This window comes from Heptranchias perlo, chromosome 20 (genome assembly GCF_035084215.1).
Source record: "Heptranchias perlo isolate sHepPer1 chromosome 20, sHepPer1.hap1, whole genome shotgun sequence".
Classification (NCBI taxonomy): domain Eukaryota; kingdom Metazoa; phylum Chordata; class Chondrichthyes; order Hexanchiformes; family Hexanchidae; genus Heptranchias; species Heptranchias perlo.
In genome coordinates, this window is record NC_090344.1 from 24,465,558 (window position 1) to 24,489,167 (window position 23,610).

General features: G+C 44.1%; 4 non-coding genes across 4 annotated transcripts; 3 read left to right on the plus strand and 1 right to left on the minus strand.

Annotated features, from left to right (window-relative positions):
* The first annotated feature begins 775 nt into the window (after positions 1 to 775).
* trnai-aau (transfer RNA isoleucine (anticodon AAU)) lies at positions 776 to 849 on the plus strand. The gene has a single exon. It is a non-coding gene; the product is annotated as a tRNA-Ile (tRNA).
* Positions 850 to 3,342: 2,493 nt separating this feature from the next.
* Positions 3,343 to 3,416, plus strand: trnai-aau (transfer RNA isoleucine (anticodon AAU)). The gene has a single exon. It is a non-coding gene; the product is annotated as a tRNA-Ile (tRNA).
* A 770-nt stretch (positions 3,417 to 4,186) lies between these two features.
* Positions 4,187 to 4,259, plus strand: trnak-cuu (transfer RNA lysine (anticodon CUU)). Its single transcript has one exon. It is a non-coding gene; the product is annotated as a tRNA-Lys (tRNA).
* Positions 4,260 to 16,765: 12,506 nt separating this feature from the next.
* On the minus strand, positions 16,766 to 16,836 carry trnag-gcc (transfer RNA glycine (anticodon GCC)). Its single transcript has one exon. It is a non-coding gene; the product is annotated as a tRNA-Gly (tRNA).
* Positions 16,837 to 23,610: the final 6,774 nt, after the last annotated feature.

Here is a 23,610-nt window from a genome sequence, read left to right on the forward strand (position 1 = left end):
CCATCCAATCACGTTTTCTATTCCGATGTAGAGAAATGTCGAATTGCACACTAACTATTTCCTTCGTTCTCTTTCGCAAACATATCACTGAACAAAACTTCACAAGTCACTCAGGAAAAAATAATTCAGTTCAAAATCATTCGCTTCCGATGGACCTGCGAGGACAGACTGACCAAACCTGCGTTCAGTCGTGAAGCTTGTGGGTGTGTTGTGATCCTAAGGGACAGAGACAGGCCTGCGACACAGAGCGAAGGCAGGAACTCAGAAATGTGGCCATAAATGGGCAGACAGTCAGTCACAGTCATTGATTCGGTCGTTGTTCAGTCAGTCGGGGAGCGAGGCCTGCAGCCAGCAAACAAAAAGCCTGGCCTGAGAATAAGGTCGAGACCCAATCAGACGGATAAACGGACAGACAGATAGACAGACAGACATCTGACTCAACGTCAAAACGCAGCGTGATCGAATCACGTTGCGGTGATATCATTTTCACAGTTGCTCAGGGTCCTTCCCACAGGTTTGATAGCGGGGCAGTGTTTTATGGATGGGCTGTTGATTGTTCGTAAAATAATATTGATCGGAATTTAATTTGTTACATTAAAGTGCTCCTTGTTTGTTAATTTTGATCTACATCCTCGACATTATATACAGAAACAAGTAACAATGTTTAAGGGATGTGGTTTATTCAATATTCGTTGTAAAACCCTGTCAGCTGGTGTAAAAATAAACACAAACTACCCAACACGCGGGTAAGCCCATAAAGCTAAACTACATACATGGCCGGTTAGCTCAGTTGGTTAGAGCGTGGTGCTAATAACGCCAAGGCCGCGGGTTCGAACCCCGTACGGGCCATAAGGTTCCTATTGCAATGCGTTGGTAACTTTTAAAAGTTTGCAGACTTTGGAAACAAGCGAATCCACACAAAATGTCATGAGGTCAATTTTTTGGAGTAACATCCATTGATATGTTTTCTGATCTATCTTTTTGAGGTCCAAAGTGGACGGCCTCAAACTTGCTTACGTTGAAATCCATTTGCCGCAGTTTTGCCCATTCACTTAATCTAGTAATATCTCTCTGTAATCTCATTCTTCCATCCACACTGCTCATAATTCTGTCTATCTTTGTGTCATCGGCAAACTTGGATATGTGTTTCTCGATCCCGTCATCTAATATCAATGAGACCGCCTAAATTGGGGTAAATTCACATTCAGCTTCAATCTCCACATCATCTTGAGACATTTTATTTACTCCGTGTGTGTTGCGCCTTGGAAACTTCTGCACTTTGTCCTCTGGAGCTCAAATATAATTCAATTCGAACAACTGCAAAGATGTCAGAATCCAATTGGTGACTTTTCACTAAAAAGCAGTGAGATTACAGGGCTCGTGCGGGATTTGAACCCGTGACCTCTCGTATATTCCATTAGAAAAACGCCCAAAGCGAGAATCATACCCCGAGACCAACGAACCGCTTGCTAGAAAGACCAGCATCCGGTCTAAAATTTCACCATAGTCTTCAGCCGATCGGCTCTCCTTTCCAACCGCTTCTGTCCACCCAATCTCGTTTTCTATTCCTATTTGCAGCAATATCAAGTTGTACACGACCTATTTCCAGTCACCAATATTAGCCTCTCTTTACTAAATTCGTTTACAATGTACGACTTGTTTTTTCAAATAAAACTTTTCAGAATTAGTTAATCTGAAGCTGCATTGGCATCTGTCTCGGCATCGTCAGAGTATACAAGCTACCATAAGTATATTTTACTCACATTGCTGTTTTCTTTCACTGTGAGGGCGAAGAGACAAAAATGTGGAGACATTAGCTACGAATTTATCAGCTGGGTTGCACCTTTACTTTTCCGACCGTCTCAGTCTTTTTTTGCTTTACCTTTCCCTGCTGGTGTTGCAGGTTCGATCAGCCTTGACCGTTCCAGGAAGCCTGAGAAGTCCATCAGGGGACAACATGGAGACAAGAGACAAGGAGAGATAGAGAGATTCATGTAAATAAAGTCGCTTATAAATGGGTGGTTCTGCAAAGTAGCAGAATTTTAGTTGCAGATTGGGCAAGATTCTTTCTTGTGTATTTAAATTTTGCAAGAGTACATTGGGCACCCAATTGAAAGCGCCGGCCACGCTCGAGTAGCTCTCATGCTCTGAGAGAGATAAATGAAGTGAATTAGATCCAGTTCATTCATTTGAGCATTGAACGGATCTTTAAACAATAATTCAGCGAGCAGAAATCAAACCTGCGAAGGAAAACTCCATTTGATATTGAATTTAACGCATCAACCACTCGGCGATCGCAGCGGCACATGGCAGTACTTGCATGGCTGCAGATGCTACTTTAAACTGCCAGTTGCTTCAAACGATGCCCGATAGACCGGCGTTGTCTTGTAGCTTTCCCAGCAGCTTCATTTGATTCGGTGGGTCAAGTTTGGGAAATTGAATGATTTTCAGCGGCAGCTTGTGGTAGTATATTACCTCATTTTCATTACCGGTAATGAACCACTGCAGCCACTGCAGAATTCGGTGCCACCCACAGCCGATCGGCCATCCTTTCAGAACTCTTCTATCCATCCAAACACGTTTTCTATTCCGATGTAGAGAAATGTCGAATTGCACACTAACTATTTCCTTCGTTCTCTTTCGCAAACATATCACTGAACAAAACTTCACAAGTCACTCAGGAAAAAATAATTCAGTTCAAAATCATTCGCTTCCGATGGACCTGCGAGGACAGACTGACCAAACCTGCGTTCAGTCGTGAAGCTTGTGGGTGTGTTGTGATCCTAAGGGACAGAGACAGGCCTGCGACACAGAGCGAAGGCAGGAACTCAGAAATGTGGCCATAAATGGGCAGACAGTCAGTCACAGTCATTGATTCGGTCGTTGTTCAGTCAGTCGGGGAGCGAGGCCTGCAGCCAGCAAACAAAAAGCCTGGCCTGAGAATAAGGTCGAGACCCAATCAGACGGATAAACGGACAGACAGATAGACAGACAGACATCTGACTCAACGTCAAAACGCAGCGTGATCGAATCACGTTGCGGTGATATCATTTTCACAGTTGCTCAGGGTCCTTCCCACAGGTTTGATAGCGGGGCAGTGTTTTATGGATGGGCTGTTGATTGTTCGTAAAATAATATTGATCGGAATTTAATTTGTTACATTAAAGTGCTCTTTGTTTGTTAATTTTGATCTACATCCTCGACATTATATACAGAAACAAGTAACAATGTTTAAGGGATGTGGTTTATTCAATATTCGTTGTAAAACCCTGTCAGCTGGTGTAAAAATAAACACAAACTACCCAGCACGCGGGTAAGCCCATAATGCTAAACTGTATACATGGCCGGTTAGCTCAGTTGGTTAGAGCGTGGTGCTAATAACGCCAAGGTCGCGGGTTCGATCCCCGTACGGGCCATAAGGTTCCTATTGCAATATTTTGGTAACTTTTAAAAGTTTGGCAGACTTGAGAAACAAGCGAATCCACACAAAATGTCATGAGGTAAATTTTTTGGAGTAACATCCATTAATATGTTTTCTGATCTATCTTTTTGAGGTCCAAAGTGGACGGCCTCAAACTTGCTTACGTTGAAATCCATTTGCCGCAGTTTTGCCCATTTACTTAATCTAGTAATATCTCTCTGTGATCTCATTCTTCCATCTGCACTGCTTATAATTCTGTCTATCTTTGTGTCATCTCTCTCTATTTTGGCGGAATCCATAATGAGGGGTTTTAATCTTGAAATTGGAGACAGACCAATCAGGCAAGAAATCAGGAATTACTTTAGCAAACAAAATACGGCCGAAAGCTGGAACTCTCTCGGCCAAAATGATGTGGATTGTGGCTCAATTCAAATTTTCAAGACTGATATTGATACATCATTTCTCGGTTTGGGTTCCAAGGGATTTGTGTCCAAGGCGGGGAAGGAGAGTTGAGTTGCAGATCACATCATGATCGAATTGAATGGCACAGCAGGAAGAGGGGCTGAATGGCCCTCTCCTGTTCCGATGTTCCTTTTCAGCTCAGCGTGGTGCTGAATGACGTGCAAAAGACATCAGACTGACTCCAGAATGAAAATCAGGTGCACAGAAGGAGAAACCCTGAGATTGCAGAACGAACTGAACCCCTGCAGCAAAGCCAACAGCTGTCTCTCTACAATAATAGAATGGGAAAAATTTTAGCAACCAGCTCGGCTAGCTCAGTCGGTAGAGCATGAGACTCTTAATCTCAGGGTCGTGGGTTCGAGCCCCACGTTGGGCGATTTGTGTTCTATTTTTCACAATGGGTAATAAAATTTTCAAATTGCAACCTCTTTTCTCGAGTTCATGAAATCCAGTTAAAAAACAGACACAACACTGAGCTGTGTGAAATGAAACCTTGAGCGTTTTCAAATATCCAGTCCCTCCAGATTCTACCTTCTCATTCCCTCCAGATGGGACACGGCAGATTATCGGTTCAATCGGCTTCATTTATTGCTGTTATCAAAAATGTTGAATGTTCGAAATTGTAATATTTAGAAGATGATATCTCTGGATCCATTCGCCTCTCTGATACCTCCTGAGCCCCCCTTACCCTCTTTGATTCTCGCTGAGCTCCTTAACTTCTCTGATACACTCTGTCTCTGACCTCAGAGAGTCCATGATCATCTTTGAACCTTGTCAGCGTTCTTTACCTTCTCTCATACCCACTCAGTGCCCCTTGCACAGATCTGCCCTGAGCCCCCTTACACTCTCTCAGACTCGGCAGTCCTTCCCCTCTCTCAGTTCTTAATGTACTCTCCGATGCCCTCTGACAGTCCCTTCCCTTCTCTGAGCCCCCTGACACTTTCTGATGACATCTGACTATCCCTTCCCCGCTCTGAGATCCCCTTACACTCTCTGATACCCTCTGACAGTCCCTTCCCCTCTCTGAGATCCCCTTGCCCCGATGGATCGCCACTAAGAAGCCATTAGGCTCCCTGATACATTCTCAGAAACCATTACCCTCCCTGATATCCAAGTGCGATGTAATTTTACAGGTGGATCGACCGGTCTGTGTTAAGGATGAGATCCAGAATTTGTTCGGTCGCTGCTACTTCGGACTCTCGGAATCTGAGAGCTCTATCGGCGATCGGTACCGATCTGCTACTATAAACTGGGTGTGGGTTTATGAGCGCGCTGTTGCTTTATAAACCGAATGAGTTTATATATGAGAGCGATGTTTATATGTGAACTGTGGGTGTAAAAATATGAGTGCGATGTTTATATATGAACTGTGGGTGAGTATATATGAATGCGATGTTTATATGTGAACTGTGAGTGAGTATAAATGAGCCACAGCAATGTGGTTGATTCTTAATTGCCCTCTGAAAAGGCCTAGCAAGCCACTCAGTTGTAAAATCTCGCTAATAAAAGTCATAATAAGAATAAAACCGGACGGACCACCCGGCATCGGACCACTAGGCACCGGACACGACAAAGGCAAACCAAGCCCAGTCGACCCTGCAAAGTCCTCCTCACTAACATCTGGGGACTTGTGCCAAAATTGGGAGAGCTGTCCCACTGACTCGTCAAGCAACAGCCTGACATAGCCATACTTACAGAATCATACCTTTCAGCCAACGTCCAAGATTCTTCCATCACCATCCCTGTGCATGTCCTGTCCCACCGGCAGGACAGACCGACCACAGGTGGCGGTGCAATGATATCCAGTCAGGAGGGAGTGGCCCTGGGAGTCCTCAACATTGACTCTGGACCCCATGAAATCTCATGGCATCAGGTCAAACAAGTGCAAGAAAAGCTCCTGCAGATTACCACCAACCGCCCTCCCTCAGCTGATGTATCAATCCTCCTCCATGTTGAACACCACTTGGGGGAAGCACTGAGGGTAGCAAGGGCACAGGATGTACTCTAGATGGAGGACTTCAATGTCCATCGCCAAGAGTGGCTCGGTCGTATCACTGCTGACTGAGCTGGCCGAGGGCCGAAGGACATAGCTGCCAGACTGGAACTGCGGCAGATGGTGAGAGAACCAACACGAGGGAAAAAGTTACTTGACCTCGTCGTCACCAATCTACCTGTCGCAAATGCATCTGTCCATGACAGTATTGGTAGGAGTGACCACCGCACCGTCCTCGTGGAGACGAAGTCCCGTCTTCGCAATGAAGATACCATCCAACGTGTTGTGTGGCACTATCAGCGTGCTAAATGGGATAGATTCAGAACAGGTCTAGCAGCTCAAAACTGGGCATCCATGAGGTGTTGCGGGCCATCAACAGAAGCAGAATCGTATTCCAGCATAATCTGTAATATCTTGGCCCGGCATATTCCTCACTCTACCATTAATAAACAAGCCAGGGGATCAACCCTGGTTCAATGTGGAGTGCATAAGAGCATGCCAGGAACCGCACCAGGCGTACCTAAAAATTAGGTTCCAACCCAGTGAAGCTACAATTCAGGACTACATGCATGTTAAACAGCGGAAGCAACATGCCATAGACAGAGCTAAGCGAATCCACAACCAACGGATCGCATTAAAGCTCTGCAGTCCTGCCACATCCAGTCGTGAATGGTGGTGGACAATTAAACAACGAACGGGAGGAGGAGGCTGTGTAAACATCCCCATCCTCAATGATGGCAGAATCCAGCACGTAAGTGCAAAAGACAAGGCTGAAGCGTTTGCAACCATCTTCAGGAAGAAGTGCCGAGTGGATGATCCATCTCAGCCTCCTCCCGATATCTCCACCATCACAGAAGCCAGTCTTCAGCCAATTCGAATCACTCCACGTGATATCAAGAAACGGCTGAGTGCACTGGATACAGCAAAGGCTATGGGCCCCGACAACATCCCGGCTGTAGTGTTGAAGACTTGTGCTCCAGAACGAGCTGCGCCTCTAGCCAAACTGTTCCAGTACAGCTACAACACTGGCATCTAACCGACAACGAGGAAAATTGCCCAGGTATGTGCTGTCCACAAAAAGCAGGACAGATCCAATCCGGCCAATTACCGCCCCATCAGTCTACTATCAATCATCAGCAAAGTGATGGAAGGTGTCGTCGACAGTGCTATCAAGCGGCACTTACTCACCAATAACCTGCTCACCGATGCTCTGTTTGGGGTCCGCCAGGACCACTCGGCTCCAGACCTCATTACAGCCTTGGTCCAAACATGGACAAAAGAGCTGAATTCCAGAGGTGAGGTGAGAGTGACTGCCCTTCATTTCAAGGCAGCATTTGACCGAGTGTGGCACCAAGGAGCTCCAGTAAAATTGAAGTCAATGGGAATCAGGGGGAAAACTCTCCAGTGGCTGGTGTCATACTTAGCAAAAAGGAAGATTGTAGTGGTTGTTGGAGGCCAAACATCTCAGCCCTAGGACATTGCTGCAGGAGTTCCTCAGGGCAGTGTCCTAGGCCCAACTATCTTCAGCTACTTCATCAATGACCTCCCCTCCATCATAAGGTCAGAAATGGGAATGTTCGCTGATGATTGCAAAGTGTTCAGTTCCATTCGTAACCCCTCAAATAACGAAGCAGTCCGAGCCGGCATGCAGCAAGACCTGGACAACATCCAGGCTTGGGCTCATCAGTGGCAAGTAATATTGGCGCCAGACAAGGGCCAGGCAATGACCATCTCCTACAAGCGACAGCCGAACCACCTGCCCTTGACATTCAACGGCATTACCATCGCCGAATCCCCCACCATCAATATCCTGGGGGTCACCATTGACCAGAAACTTAACTGGACCATCCATATAAATACTGTGGCTGCAAGTGCAGGTCAGAGGCTAGATATTCTGCGGCGAGTGACTCACCTCCTGACCCCCCAAAGCCTTTCTACCATCTGCAAGTCACAAGTCAGGAGTGTGATGGAATACTCTCCACTCGCCTGGATGAGTGCATCTAAACAACACATAAGAAGCTCGACACCATCCAGGACAAAGCAGCCCGCTTGATTGGCACCCCATCCACCACCCGAAACATTCACTCCCTTCACCACCGGCGCACAGTGGCTGCAGTGTTTACCATCCACAGGATGCAGTGCAGCAACTCGCCAAGGCTTCTTCGACAGCACCTCCCAAACCCGCGACCTCTACCACCTAGAAGGACAAGGGCAGCAGGCACATGGGAACAACACCACCTGCACGTTCCCCGTCAAGTCACACACCATCCCGACTTGGAAATATATCGCCGTTCCTTCATCGTCGCTGGGTCAAAATCCTGGAACTCCCTTCCTAACAACACTGTGGGAGAAGCTTCTCCGCACGGACTGCAGCAGTTCTGGAAGGCCAATTAGGGATGGGCAATAAATGCTGGCCTCGCCAGCGACGCCCACATCGCATGCACGAATAAAAAAAATGCGATTTTAATATATAAGCTGTGGGTGACTATCAATGAATGCGCTATTTATATATGAGCTGTGGGTGAGTGTATATGAATGCAATGTTTATATATGAACTGTGGGTGTTTATATATGCGTGCGATGTTTATATATGAAATGTGGGTGTGTATATATGAGTGCGATGTTGATATTTGGACTGTGGATTTGTATATGTGGGTGCGATGTTTATATATGAACTGTCGTTGTATATATAGGTGTGCGATGTTTAAATATGAACTATGGGTGAGTGTATTTGAGTGAGATGTTTATATACGAACAGTGGATGTGTATATATGAGTGCAGTATTGACATATGAACTGTGGGTGTGCATATATGAGTGCGATGTATATATATGAACTGTGGGTGTGTATATATGAGTGCGATGTTTATATATGAACTGTGGGTGTGTATATATGAGTGTGATGTTTATATATGAACTGTGGGTGTGTATATATGAGTGCGATGTTTATATATGAACTGTGGGTGTGTATATATGAGTGCGATGTTTATATATGAACTGTGGGTGTGTCTATATGAGTGTGATGTTTATATATGAACTGTGGGTGTGTATATATGAGTGTGATGTTTATATATGAACTGTGGGTGTATGTATCTGAGTGCAGTATTGACATATGAACTGTGGGTGTGCATATATGAGTGCGATGTTTATATATGAACTGTGGGTGTGTATATATGAGTGCGATGTTTATATATGAACTGTGGGTGTGTATATATGAGTGTGATGTTTATATATGAACTGTGGGTGTGTATATATGAGTGCGATGTTTATATATGAACTGTGGGTGAGTATATATGAGTGCGATGTTTATATATGAACTGTGGGTGTGTATATATGAGTGTGATGTTTATATATGATCTGTGGGTGTGTATATATGAGTGCGATGTTTATATATGAACTGTGGATGTGTATATATGAGTGCGATGTTTATATATGAACTGTGGGTGTGTATATATGAGTGCGATGTTTATATATGAACTGTGGATGTGAAAATATGAGTGTGATGTTTATATATGAACTGTGGGTGTGTATATATGAGTGCGATGTTTATATATGAACTGTGGATGTGTATATATGAGTGCGATGTTTATATATGAACTGTGGATGTGTATATATGAGTGCGATGTTTATATATGAACTGTGGGTGTGTATTTATGAGTGCGATGTTTATATATGAACTGTGGATGTATGTATCTGAGTGCAGTATTGACATATGAACTGTGGGTGTGCATATATGAGTGCGATGTTTATATATGAACTGTGGGTGTGAAAATATGAGTGTGATGTTTATATATGAACTGTGGGTGTGTATATATGAGTGTGATGTTTATATATGAACTGTGGGTGTGTATATATGAGTGCGATGTTTATATATGAACTGTGGGTGTGAAAATATGAGTGTGATGTTTATATATGAACTGTGGGTGTGTATATATGAGTGTGATGTTTATATATGAACTGTGAGTGTGTATATATAAGTTCGATGTTTATATATGAACTGTTGTATGTCTGTGAGTGCGGTGTTTATATCTTGAACAGTGGATGTGTATACATGAGTTTGATGTTTATCAATGGACTGTGGATGTGTATATATGAGTGCGATGTTTATATATGAACTGTGAGTGTGTATATATGAGTGTGATGTTTATATATGAAGTGTAGTAATGAACAGTAAGGCGTCGCTGGGGTGATATTTTCTTGCAAAACAATGGCGAAAAGTTGCATTTGCTTTGGTGTCCCAATAGCTCAGTCGCGGTTGCATTAGACTGAAAACTTAAAGGTCTTTGGTGTCATCCAGTGTTTGGCTGTTTTTGGTTATTTAGTTTCTTCTTCTTTGGGTCGATTCTCGCATTTATTTGCAGTGAAATTTTATCCCCGCCACTGAAGGATTGGGGATGGAACAGAGAGACATCAACGATGGGAAATATTTATATCGTCTGCATTTGGTTTTTATTTCTCTGTTACCTTCTGCATTTTCCTCTTGGTTTTTCCTCTCTCGGTGCCGGGTGACCATTTGATTTGATGCATTTGTTCTAAACTGATCCTTTTTCCACATCTCGGGGCGGTCAGACACGCTCTGTCTTTCTGTTGTTGCTGATGATCATTAATGGGAACAGGCCGCGAGTTAAACGTTTCTCTGCAAACCGGAGAAAGAAAAAGAAAAAGAAAGACTTGTTTCTCCGGCCCAGGGGAAACGTTACAATGGATGTTATTCAATAAAATTGTCCCGTGAATTTGTCTGTGGATCTGATTGTAAAGCTTGGATTTTAAAATTGCGAATACCCAAAACAAAGCCCCTTATCAACCCAGACAGGAATCAAACCCGCGATCACGACATTGTGGCATGTTTTACTCTAGAAAGCTGGACAACCAGTCTCCTAAAATGCAGTCTGAAAAGCGTTTCACATACAAAACAAATCATTATTAAACTTGTGACTGTCACTCGGTAACCACGTTGGCGTCTCTTTCAGTCTGCAACAGAATGTTATAGGTTGGTTAATGGTGTTTACAGAAATATTCCTCTTTTCGTCGAGTTTATTTGATTTCATGTAATTAATTATAGAGGTGTGAACGCCGAATAATAACCACGAGCCCACCAGGCACCTGTACGGACAGTTCACCCAATCCGGTTACTTTGATGATCTGCCCTACTCTGCTAGAAAAACAATAGGATGAACAGCCCTTGTCTGTGAAAAGGTGTCCTCTCCCCTTGATCAAACTAATATCTGCAATTGATGAACTGGAGTGAATTGCGCTCGAAGCAGATCTGGAAAATGCGCAATGCAGCCGCACAGGAATTCCAAATCCACTCTACGTGGAGGAAAAGGAGTGACAGAAACAGAAGGAGATGCAACGTGAAAGATTTGGACCCGGACCTGCTGCATGAGACTTTAAATGTTGTCAGCCTTTAACTGTAGCTCACAGTGTGAGAACAGTCATTGTTATCATTTGCCTTTTATGTATCTTCTTGTACTGCATCTCTTCAATATCCCCGGGTTGTTACAGCACTGCTTTCTTCAAATTAAATCCCATTGTGAAAACATACACGATTTCAAACCAAAGCGATGTGTGTGAGATTGGAAGGAGAGTGTGAGTGGTGATCATGGGCCAGTGCGTGCGTGCATTTTGGAAATGGGAACAGAGACATCCGCTGCTTGTTGGAGTATTTCACCTCACTTTTCCATTTCACGCGCAGACCTACCCGCACTCGCTACTGTCATGGCCTGAACAAGTCTTTCGTGTTCTCACAGAAAATGCCACTTTGTGCGAGCAGTCTGTCCGGACTGGGCTGCAATGAGGTAGGACACTGGGAGTATTCAATTCATGAAATCAGTACTTCAAACAGAAAACATTCTTCACTCACTCATCCTGATACATTAGGGTCTCCATACTTGAATTATTGTTCCATTCATTGGAACTTGGGAACATGAGTAGGCCATTCAGCCCCTCGAGCGTCCAGGTTAATACATCCTTCCTGAGGTGGGTGCCCGGAACTGAGTGCAATCCTCCAGATGGGGTCTCAGCAGAGCTCTGTGCAGCTGTAACATAACTTCCACCCCATGTTTTCCAGCCCTCTTGAGATAAACTGGGAGAGTGAGAGCTCAAGAGAGAAAGCGAGAGTGAGCAAATGGGAGAGAGAGAGAGGACTATGCATTGCACAAACCGTCCCTGTGTCGATTTCTCAGGAGCGCTATGAATCCCCACTGAGCTTTTGAACCACTTACTGCACCGCAGCAAAAGTTCCAAAGCAGCATATGGGTAACGTGAACTAACCTAATCGATAGCCGATTTGTGGTGCCATGGGTAGCACGTGGGACTTCTTCAAATCACTGCAAAGGTTGTGTGTCCGAATCTCACCATCGTTGAATTTCAGTTCAGGGTTCGGTGATTTCGGCGCTGGGAAGTGAAATTTTGCAGCAAAACCGCAACAGGATCATTAATGCTCGTCAAGGAAGGGAAATAACCCCCTCCACTTCATCTGATACAAGTGGCTCCAGTCCCACCCCAATTTATAATGCTTAATCCACTCTGAGCTGGATTGGCGAAACACTCTCAAGAAGGAGGCACATCATCTGCTCACCGCAAAAATCAATCTGCTGGACTTCCGGCTCTGTCAGATTGCATGTTCCTTCAGTCAGGTTTCCAACTGGACACATGCATCCTGCTGCCGTGCAAGCTTTGGTGCTTGAGGGGTAGAATTCTTGCTTGCAGTAATTCTATTCCTGTGAAAGTAGCTCCTGAAGATCGCAAGATGGAAAGTATCGTGACTGAGCGGTCGAACGCGCAGGGTTAAAGCTCAAGCTAAATCCCATAATTTGTCGATGGATCAAAATCATAGTTTGCGGCTCCAATACCGCAGCCTCCCTCCTGTAAACTAATAACACTAAATATCTCATCTGATATTGCAACAAGAGGAACCACGTGGCGAGACAAATAATTGATGCATTTTGGAACACTCAATTATACGTTCAGCTCCGTTCGAAATGTTCACAAGGAAAAGGATTCGTTGATCTCGGTGAGACTCAACTAACAACCTCGCCATTTCCCGACCTAGTACGGTTATACAAGAGCCGCGCACTGACTGATTGCGCTGCTAGAGCCCGGTCACTTTGATCACCTCTCCTCCTCTGCTGGAAAGAATCTTAAGGTGAGAGGCCCTTCCCTGTGGAAACGTGTCCTGCCCCCGTGATGAAAATAATATCTGCAGTTACACTTTCAGCTTCTTTCACATCCTCTGCTCCATCGCACTACAATCGGGTTTTCTGTGAACAGATCAAAATAAACTTTGGCAGAAATTCTAACAGCAGTGGGATTCAAACCCACGCCTCTATAGAAATTAAATTTAACACCTTCGACCGCGAGGCCGCGCTACCATAATGTCACAGTAATGTTTAAAGAGCTGTTTAATGCTCCAATAAATGAATTGAAGCTAATTGACCGCATTTAGCCGGTGCTGGGGTTGTTCTCCTTCGAGCAGAGAACGTTAAGAGGAGATTTGATCGAAGTGTTCAAAATCATGAAGGGTTGAGATAAATAAATAAAGAGAAACTGTTCCCATTGGCGGAAGGGTCGAGAACCAGAGGACACAGATTTAAGGTGATTGGCAAAAGAACCAAAGGCGATATGAGGAAACACTTCTTTACCCATCGAGTAGTTATAATCTGGAATGCGCTGATTGAAAGGTGGCTTTCAAAAAGGAATTGGATAAATACTTGAAGGGAAATAAATTCAGGGCAAACGGGAAGGAGCGGGGGAATGGGACTATCTTGACTGCTTTAACAACGAGCCGGCACGAGCTCGATGGGCCGAATGGCCTCCATCTCTGCTGTAACCATTTTATGATTCTTTGATTCTGTTTATACTCTTTATTTTCTTTGCATGCATTTCTCTATCTCTCCCTGTCTCTGTCTCTTGTGTTGTCCTCTAATGGACTTCTCAGGCTTCCGTGAACGGCGACGGCTGATCGATCCTGCAACACCAGCAGAGAAGGTTGAAGAAAGGTTGAGACGGTAGGAAAAGTAAAGGTGCAACCCCGCTGCTGCAGTCAATGTCTAAACATTAAGATCTCTTCGCTCTCACAGTAAAACAAAGCACCAATTTGATTAAAGTTCACTTATGGGAGAGTGTATGTTATCACCATGCCGAGACAGACGGCAAAACATATAATAGAATCATTAAAATTTACGTTAGCGGAGGCCATTCGGCCCATCATGTTTGTACCGGCCGGAAAAGCGATATCCAGCATCACCCGACTTACCAGCGTTTAGTCCGTAGTCTTGTCGGTTACGGCTCTTCAAGTGCATATTGAGGTCCTTTTTAAACCCGATGAGGGTTTCTGTTTCTCCCACCCTCTCAGGCAGTGAGTTCCAGACCCCCACCACCCGCTGGGTGGAACAAAATTCCCCTCTGCTCCACTCTAATCCTTCTACCAATTACCTTAAATCTATGACCCTTTTTATTGAACTCTCTGCTACGTGAATCAGGTCCTTCCTATCCACTCTATCGAGGCCCGTGATAATTTTATACACCTCAATTAAATCTCGCCTCAGCCTCGTCGGTTCCAGAGAAAACAACCTCAGCCTATCCAATCTATCCTCATAGCCAAAATTCTCCACTCTTCGCAACATCGTCGTAAATCTCTGTACCATTTCTAGTGTAGTCCCATCTTTCCTGTAATATGGTGACCAAAACTGTACGCAATACTCCAGCTGTAGCCGAACTAGTGTTTTATTCAGTTCCAGAATAACCTCCCTGCTCTTACATTCTATGCCTCGGCTAATAAAGCAAAGTATCCTTTATACCTTTTTAACCACCTTAACCACCTCTCCTCTTCCCTTCAGGGATCTGTGGACATGCACTCCAAGGTCTCTCTTTTTAACGACACCTCTCAGTATCCTCCAAAGCAATGTAGTTTCCGAGCAACTAATTCTGAAACGTCTTGATTGATAATTTTAGTCGTAGAGACGAAACCAATTTAGTAAAGGGAAACTAATATTGGTGACTGGAAATAGTTAGTGTACAACTTGATATTGCTGTATACCGGAATAGAAAACGAGATTGGATGGACAGAAGAGGTCTGAAAGGGTAGCCGATCGGCTGTGGGAGACAGCGAAACTTTAAACTGGCTGCATGATGTAAGTAACAGCGTCTGGTTGGTCGAGATGTATGATTCTTGTTTCGGGGGCTTTGGTTGATTAATATCTGAGAGTCCCGGGGTAAAATCCCCAATAAGCTCTTGCTGTTCAGCTACGTTGAGTGTAAAATTCACCAATTGGCTTCTGACATCTTTTCAGTGTTCCTGTTGGTAGGATTAAAGTGCATGTTTGAGCTCCAGAGGACAGAGTGCTGAAGTTTCCAAAGTGCAACACATGTGAAGTAAATAAAATATCTCAAGATGATGCAGAGATTGATGCTGAATGTGAATTCCCCCGATTCAGGTGGTCTCATTGATATTGGATGACGGGACAGGGAACGACATATGGAAGTTTGCCGATGACACCAAAATGGGCAGCGTTATAAGCAGTGTAGATTATATAGGAATAGGAACACAGGAACAGGAGTAGGCCATTCAGCCCCTCGTGCCTGCTCCGCCATTTGATAAGATCATGGCTGATCTGTGATCTAACTCCATAGACCTGCTTTTGGCCCATATCCCTTAATACCTTTGGTTGCCAAAAAGCTATCTATCTCAGATTTAAATTTATAAATTGAGCTAGTATCAATTGCCATTTGCGGAAGAGAGTTCCAAACTTGTACAACCTTTTGTGTGTAGAAATGTTTTCTAATCTCGCTCCTGAAAGGTCTGGCTCTAATTTTTAGACAGTGCCCCCTACTTCCAAAACCCCCAACCAGCGGAAATAGTTTCTCTCTATCCACCCTATCTGTTCCCCTTAATATCTTATAAACTTCGATCAGATCACCCCTTAACCTTCGAAACTCTGGAGAATGCAACCCCAATTTGCGTAATCTCTCTTCGTAACTTAACCCTTGAAGTCCGGGTATCATTCTGGTAAATTCCAGAGAGACATTAATATAATGAATGAATGGGCAAAACTGTGGCAAATGGATTTCAATTTAGGCAAGTGTGAGGTCATCCACTTTGGACCTCAAAAGGATAGATCAGAATACTTTATAAAAGGTGAAAAATTCGAAACTGTGGAGTTCCAAAGGAACTTCGGTGTCCATGTACATAGATCAATAACAGGTCATGGACAGGAACAGAATATAATCAAAAAGGCTAATGGAATGGTGGCCTATATGTTTCGAGGATGAGAACAGACATTATGCTACAGCTACACAAAGCTCTGGTTGGACCACACCTGGAGTACTGTGTTCAGTTTTGGGCACCGCACCTTAGGAAGGATATATTGGCCTTGGAGGGAGTGCAGTGTGATTTACTAGAAAGATAACTGGACTCTAAGCGATAAATTACGAGGAGAGATTACACAAACTATAGTTGTATTCCCTTCAGTTTAGTAGATTAAGGGTTGATGTGATCGAAATGTTCAAGATATTAAGAGGAACTGATGTGGTAGATGGATAGAAACTATTTCCGCTCGTTGGGGTGTCTTGGACTTGGGGACATAGGCTAAACATTAGAGTCAGACTTTCAGGAGTGAAGTTAGGAAACACCTCTGCAAGCAAAGGGTTGGAGAAGTTTGGAACTCTCTTCCATGAACAGCAGTTGATGCGAGCTCAATTGTTAATTTCAAACCCGTGATTTATCGATTTTTGTCAACCAAAGATATTTAGAGATATGGGACGAAGGCGGGTACAGGGATTTCGGTCACAACTCAGCCATGATCGCATTGAGTTGCGGAACAGGCTCGACGGACCAAATACCACAATCCTGTTCCGAAGTTCCTCATTGGTGCAGAATGCAAAACGATCTTGCATTGGCCGGGAATCGAACCCGGGTCTCCCGCGTGGCAGGCGAGAATTCTACCCCTGAACCACCAATGCTGGCTTTTGTAGAAGTTATATGCTCCTATATGGAATGCTGTCTAAACGAACATGCCGTTTACAGTTGCGATGGCCGAGTGGTTCAAGCGTTGGTCTCAAAATCCCAGTTTGGTTTTCTTGCCTCGGTTTGAATTCTGCTCGCAACCCCCAACTGTTTAAAGATCTCTTCAATGCTCAAATAGATTAATTGGAGTTAATTGACCGCATTTACCTCTCTCCCAGCATCAGAGATACTTCAACGTGGCCGGTGCTTTTAATTGAGCGTCCAATCTTCTCTTGCAAGATTTCAAGACCCGAGAAGGAATCTCTCCCAATCCATAACTTAAATTCTGGTCCTTTGCAAAACCTGACATTTATACTCTTTATTTTCTTTGCATGCATCTCTCTATCTTTCCCTGTCTCTGTCTCTTCTCTCTCTGTTGTGCCCGACGGGCTTCTCGGGCTTCCTTGAACGGCGAAGGCTGATCTCACCTGCAACACCAGCAGAGAAAGGTAAAAAAAAAGGCACTGAGACGGTTGGAAAAGTAAAGGTGCAACCCAGCTGCTGCAGCTAATGTCTACACACTTATGTCTCTTCACTCTCACAGTGAAACAAAGCATCAATTTGATTAAAGTATACTTCTGGTCGAGTGTATATTATCGCGATGCCGAGTCAGACGGCAATTATATCATAGAATCCGAGAAAGTTATGCCAAAGAAGGAAGCCATTCTGCACATCGTGCCTGTGCCGGCCGAAAAATCGGTACCGAGCCTCATCTCACTTTCCAGCGTTTGGTCCCTAATCTTCTCGGTTACGGATCTTCACGTGCATATTGAAGTTTTTATTTTTCAATGCGATGAGGGTTTCCGCCTCTCCCACCCTTTCTGGCAGTGATTTTCCGACCCCCACACCCACCACCCTCTGGATGGAAGAAAAAATTCATTCCCTCGAATCATTCTACCGATTACCTAAGATTGATGTATCCTGATTATTGACCTCCCTACGAAGGGAAATAGGTCCTTACTTTACACTCGATCGAGGCCCGTCATAATGTTATACACCTCAATTAAATCTCCCAACAGCCTCCTCAGTTCCAAAGCAAACAACCCCAGTTTATCCAATCTAATCTCATAGCTAAAATTCTCCAGTTCTGGCAACATTGTCTTAAATCTCCTCTGTACCATCTCTCGTGCAATCACATCTTTCCTGCAATGTGGTGACCACAACTGTACGCAGTATTCTTGCTGTGGCCTAACTATTGTTTTATAAATTTCTACCAGAACCTCCCCTGCTCTTATATTCTATGCCTCGGCTAATAAAGGAGAATATTCTTTATGGCTTCTTAACCACCTTATCTAGCTGTTCTGCTACCTTCTGGGATCTGTGGACATACACTCCAAGGTTTTGCTGTTCATCTACATCTCTCAGTCTCCTCCCAAGCAATGTAGTTTCAGAGCAACTAATTCTGAAACGTCTTACTTCATAATTCAAGTCGTACAGTCGAAACCAATTTGTTAAAGGGAGACTAATATTGGTGACTGGAAGTAGTTAATGTACAACTTGATATTGCTGTGCACCGGAACAGAAAACGAGATTGGATGGACAGAAGAGGTCTGAAAGGATGGCCGATCGGCTGTGGGAGGCAGCGCACCTTTCAACTGACTCCACGACTTCAGCATCAGTGGTTTGTTGGTCTCGGGGTATGATTTTCGCTTCGAGGGTTGTGTTATGTGATATGCGCGCGATCTCAGCTTCAAATCCCGCATGACCCCTCCTGTTTCTGTGCTTTTCGTGAAAAGTCACCCATGTGCTTCCGATATCTTTTCAGTGTTGCTGTTGGTGGAATTGAATTATATCCAGAGAATGTTTGAGCTCCAGAGGACAGAGTGCGGAAATTTCCAAGGCACAACACAGGTGAAAAAATAAATGTCTCAATATGATGAGGAGATTGAAGCTGAATGTGAATTTACCCCAGTGCAGTCGGTCTCATTGATATAAGATGACGGGATAGAGAGCGACATGTGCAGATGACGCCAAGATGGGCAGCACTGTAAGCAAAGTAGATGGAAGCAGAACATTACAGAGAGTATTTCATATAATAAATGAATGGGCAAAACTGTGGCAAATGGATTTCAATTTAGGTAAGTGTGAGGTCATCCAACTTGGACCTATAGAGCATTGATCAGAATACGTTCTAACTGGTGAAATGCTCGAAACCGTGGAGTTCCAAAGGGACTTAGCGGTCTATATACATAGATCATTAAAATGTCATGGACAGGTACAGAAAATAATCAAAAAGGCTAATGGAAAACTAGCGTTTATATCTAAAGGACCAGAATACAAGGTGATAGACATTATGCTACAGCTATACAAAGCTCTGGTTAGACCACACCTGGAGTACTGTGTTCAATTCTGGGCACCGCACCTTAGGAAGGATATTTTGGCCGTGGAGGTAGTGCAGTGTAATTTTGCTAGATTGATACCTGGAATCCAAGGGTTAAATTACGAGGGGAGATTACACAAACTAGGGTTGTATTCTCTGGAATTTAGTAGAATAAGGGCTGATTTGATTGAAGTTTTCAAGATATTACTGGGAACTGTTGGTGTTGATGGAGAGAAACTCTTCCCGCTCGTTCGGATGTCTAGGACTCGGGAACCTGGCCTAAAAATTGGAGTCAGGAATTTCAGGAGTGAAATTAGTTAACACTTCGACAAGCAAAGGGGGGTAGAAGTTTGGATCTCACTTCTGCAAGCGACAGTTTCAGCTTAATTGTTGATTTTAAACCTGAGACTGATAGATTTGCGGAACCGGCTCGAGTGGCTAAACTCATCTTCCTAATTGGTGCAAAACATGAAACGTTCATGCATTGTCCGCGAATCGAATCCGTGTCAGAGGCCAGAATTCTATCCCAGAGCCACCAATACTCGTACGTACACGCACTGCATATGTACATTTATGTTACTCTCATAGTGATTGAAAGCAGCAATTTGAGTAAACGATACTTATGGTAGAATGTAAACTATGACGATGTCGAGACAGACGATTATGTTGTTTCAGAGCAATTCATTTTGCATAGTGTTACTTGATAATGCAAGTCTTACATTCAAAGCAAATTTGATAATGAGCGAGAAATATTGTTGATATGAAATGATCAGTGTGGAACCTGATATTGCTCTACATCGTGCATCGTAGAAGAAAGCGGGATTGTATGGACAGAACCTTCTGAAAGGATGGCGGAACGGCTGCATGGCAGCGAAATTTTACAGCGGCTGCACGGCTCTGTTGCTTGTTGGTCTTTGGGTCTGAATGTCGCTCAGGAAGTTCGAATCGTTCAAAATTCCGAATGAGCCCTGTTATGTCCCCATTTTTAGTCAAAAATCACCAATTGGCTTCTTACATCTTTTCAGCGGTGTGGAAGGCAGTTTTGACTTATCTCCAGCAGAGCATGTTTGAGCACCAGAGGAAAGAAAGCAAAGGGTTTGTCCATGCAACACAAGTAGACGAAATGAAGATCATCTTTCAAGAAGTTGTAGATTGAAGCCGGCACATGAATTTATCCCAATTCAGACAATCTCATGGGTACAGAACAAAAAAGGTAAAGGATGCTGCATTGGCCTGGAACCAAACCTCTGGTTTCCCACCAGCAGGCGAGGGTTCCACCACTGAACCACCAATGGACACACGGCTGCAGGCAGCACGTGTAGCTTTGGATACATGTCTAGAACATGCACTCTGGCAGAGTTCCTGTGATTACCCTGCGCAATCGACTCCACAGCCGCGCGATGCCTTTGTGTTAACTTATAGATTAAGCATGGTCGTGAAATTCACTGGGGGTTCGAAACCAGCTTACACGACGATTGTGAAACAGTCAAATCAATAAGAGCTGTAATTACCAGGCAGTGTTTACTTCTCTCAGAGGTTAAGAGATAATCCAGCCCAATGTTCACCTTTAAGATTTCACGACTTGAGACAGAATTTCAAAAAAACTGTACCTTAAATTCTGCTCAATCACAGAATTTAGAGATTTATACTATTTTATTTCTTTGCATGCATCTCTCTATCGCTGTCTACGTTTCTTCTCTCTCTTATCAGGCTTCCTTGAACGGCCAGGTCTGGAAACCGGGGATGGAAAAGACTGTCGGATCTTCAGTCCAATTGTTGGATTTCGACGGGATGAGCTTTGCTATTTTCCGTCTCCGTTTTCGGAAAATATAAATCCAGATGGGATTTCACCTCCTCAGTCCCGTCACCTCCGGGTAATGGGAATGAACCCAATCTATCGCTCGGTCGGAACATCCGTATTCTTATTGCTTACGTATAAAATTAGGGGGTTACAGCTATATTCAGGACGCATTTTAGAAATTAACACGTAACAGACTTATGCGAAAACTAGAAGCACGTGGAATTAAAGGACCTGTGGTAACGTGGGCACCTAATTGGCTCAGGAATGGGAGGCAGAGAGTAGTGGTGAACGGATACCCTTATACATTAGGGTCTCTATACTTGAATTATGTTTTCATTTATTGGAGCATAGGAACAGGAATCGGCCATTCAGCCCCTCGAGCCTCCAGGTTAACACATCCTTCCTGAGGTGGAGTGCCCAGAACTGAATGATGTCCTCCAGATGAGGTCTCACCAGAGCTCTGTGCAGCTGTAACATAGCTTCCACCCCTTTGTATTCCAGCCTTCTTGAAATAAACGGGGAGAGTAAGAGCTCAAGAATGAAAGCGAGAGAGAGCAAGACGAATAGAGAGAGAGAGACAGACAGACAGATCACTAGGCATTGGAGAAACCGTCGCTGTGTAGATTTCTCAGGAGCTGCTGTGAATCCCCACTGAGCTTTCGAACCACTTGCTCCGCCGCAGCAAAAAGTTATAAGCAGCAAATGGGTAATGTGAAATCGATTTGTGGCGCAATGGGTCGAACGTTGGACTTCAAATCACCAGCTCCAAAGTTGTGGATTCCAATTTGACTACCGTTGAAGTTGAGGGCTCAATTTTGGTGGTGGGAATTAGAACTTTGCAGCAAAACCACAACAGGATCACGAATGTTCATCAAAGAAGGGAAACAGCCCCCTTGTCGCTCTTGAAAATATCAAGAATTCAAGTATCGTGACTGAGCGGTCTAACCCGCTGGTTTAAAGCTCCAGTTAAATCCCATAATTTGTAGATGGATCAAAATCACGGTTTGTGGCTCCAATTCCGCAGCCTCCTTCCTGTAAACTAATAAAACTAAACATCTCATCTGTTTTTGCAACAGCGTAGGCCGGAGGAACCACATGGCTGAACAAATAACTAGATGCATTTTGTAACACACCAATTGCACATTCTACTCCGTTCGAAATGTTCACAAAGAAAAGGATTGGTTGATCTCGATGAGAGTCAACTAACAACCTCGCCATTTCCCGACCCTGGACTGTCATATAAGGACCGCCCACTGACTGATCGCGCCGCAAGAGCCCGGTCACTTTGATCACCCGTCCCACTCTGCTGGAAGGAGTATTAAGGTGAGCGGTTCTCACCTGTGGGAACGTGTCCTGTCCCCGTGATGAAAATAATATCTGCACTTTCACTTTCAGCTTCTTTCACATCCTCTGCTCCATCGCACTACATTCGGGTTTTCTGTGAACAGGTCAAAATAAACATTGGCAGAAATTCTCAGAGCATTGGGATTCAAACCCACGCCTCCATACAAATTAAATGTAACACCTCAGACCGCGTGGCCGCGCTACCATAATGTCACAGTAATGTTTAAAGAGCTGTTTAATGCACAAATATATGAATTAAAGCTAATTGACCGCATTTACCCCGTGCTGGGGCTGTTCTCCTTCGAGCAGAGAAGGTTAAGAGGAGATTTGATAGAAGTGTTCAAAATCATGAAGGGTTTCGATAAAGTAAATACAGAGAAACTGTTCCCATTGACAGAAGGATCGAGAACCAGAGGACACAGATTTAAGGTGATTGGCAAAAGAACCAAAGGCGACATGAGGAAACACTTTTTTTACCCAGTGAGTATTTATAATCTGGAATGCGCTGCCTGAAAGGGTGGTGGAAGCAGATTCAATCGTGGCTTTCAAAAAGGAATTGGATAAATACTTGAAGGGAAATAAATGCAGGGCTACCGGGAAGTGGCGGGGGAATGGGACTAACTGGATCGGTCTAACAATGAGCCAGCGCGGGCTCGATGGACCGAATAGCCTCCTATGCTGTAACCATTTTATGATTGTATGATTCAACTGATAATCCTTATTTTCTTTGCATGTATTTCTCTATCTCTCCCTGTCTCTGTCTCTTGTGTTGTCCCCTGATGGACTTCTCAGGCTTCCTTGAACGGCGTTGGCTGATCGATCCTGCAACACCAGCAGAGAAGGTTAAAGAAAGATTGAGACAGGAGGAAAAGTAAATGGGCAACCCAGCTGCTGCAGCCAATGTCTACACATTAATGTCTCTTCGCTCTCAATTAAGTCACTCTCTTTTCATTCCTCTTATTTCGTTCTTTTTCTTTCTGCCTCCAGCACCTTTATCTGTATCCTGTTTTTATTCCCTCATGTGTCTCTGCTGGATGATCCAAAATTCAGACCCGCCGCTTCTTCCAGCTTTTTCTTCCTTCCACAATAATGGTCCATTTCATTGAGACTTTACTGCGGCCTTGCTACTCTAACATTCACCTTCACATTCTTACGCCTTTATGTTTGCTCTATATCGACCGCTGTTCCTCGGGGGCACATGGCCCGTTCATTTGTGCCTTGAAACATTTCCACCTGCGTGACTGTTCCAGAGACAAGCACAAAGAA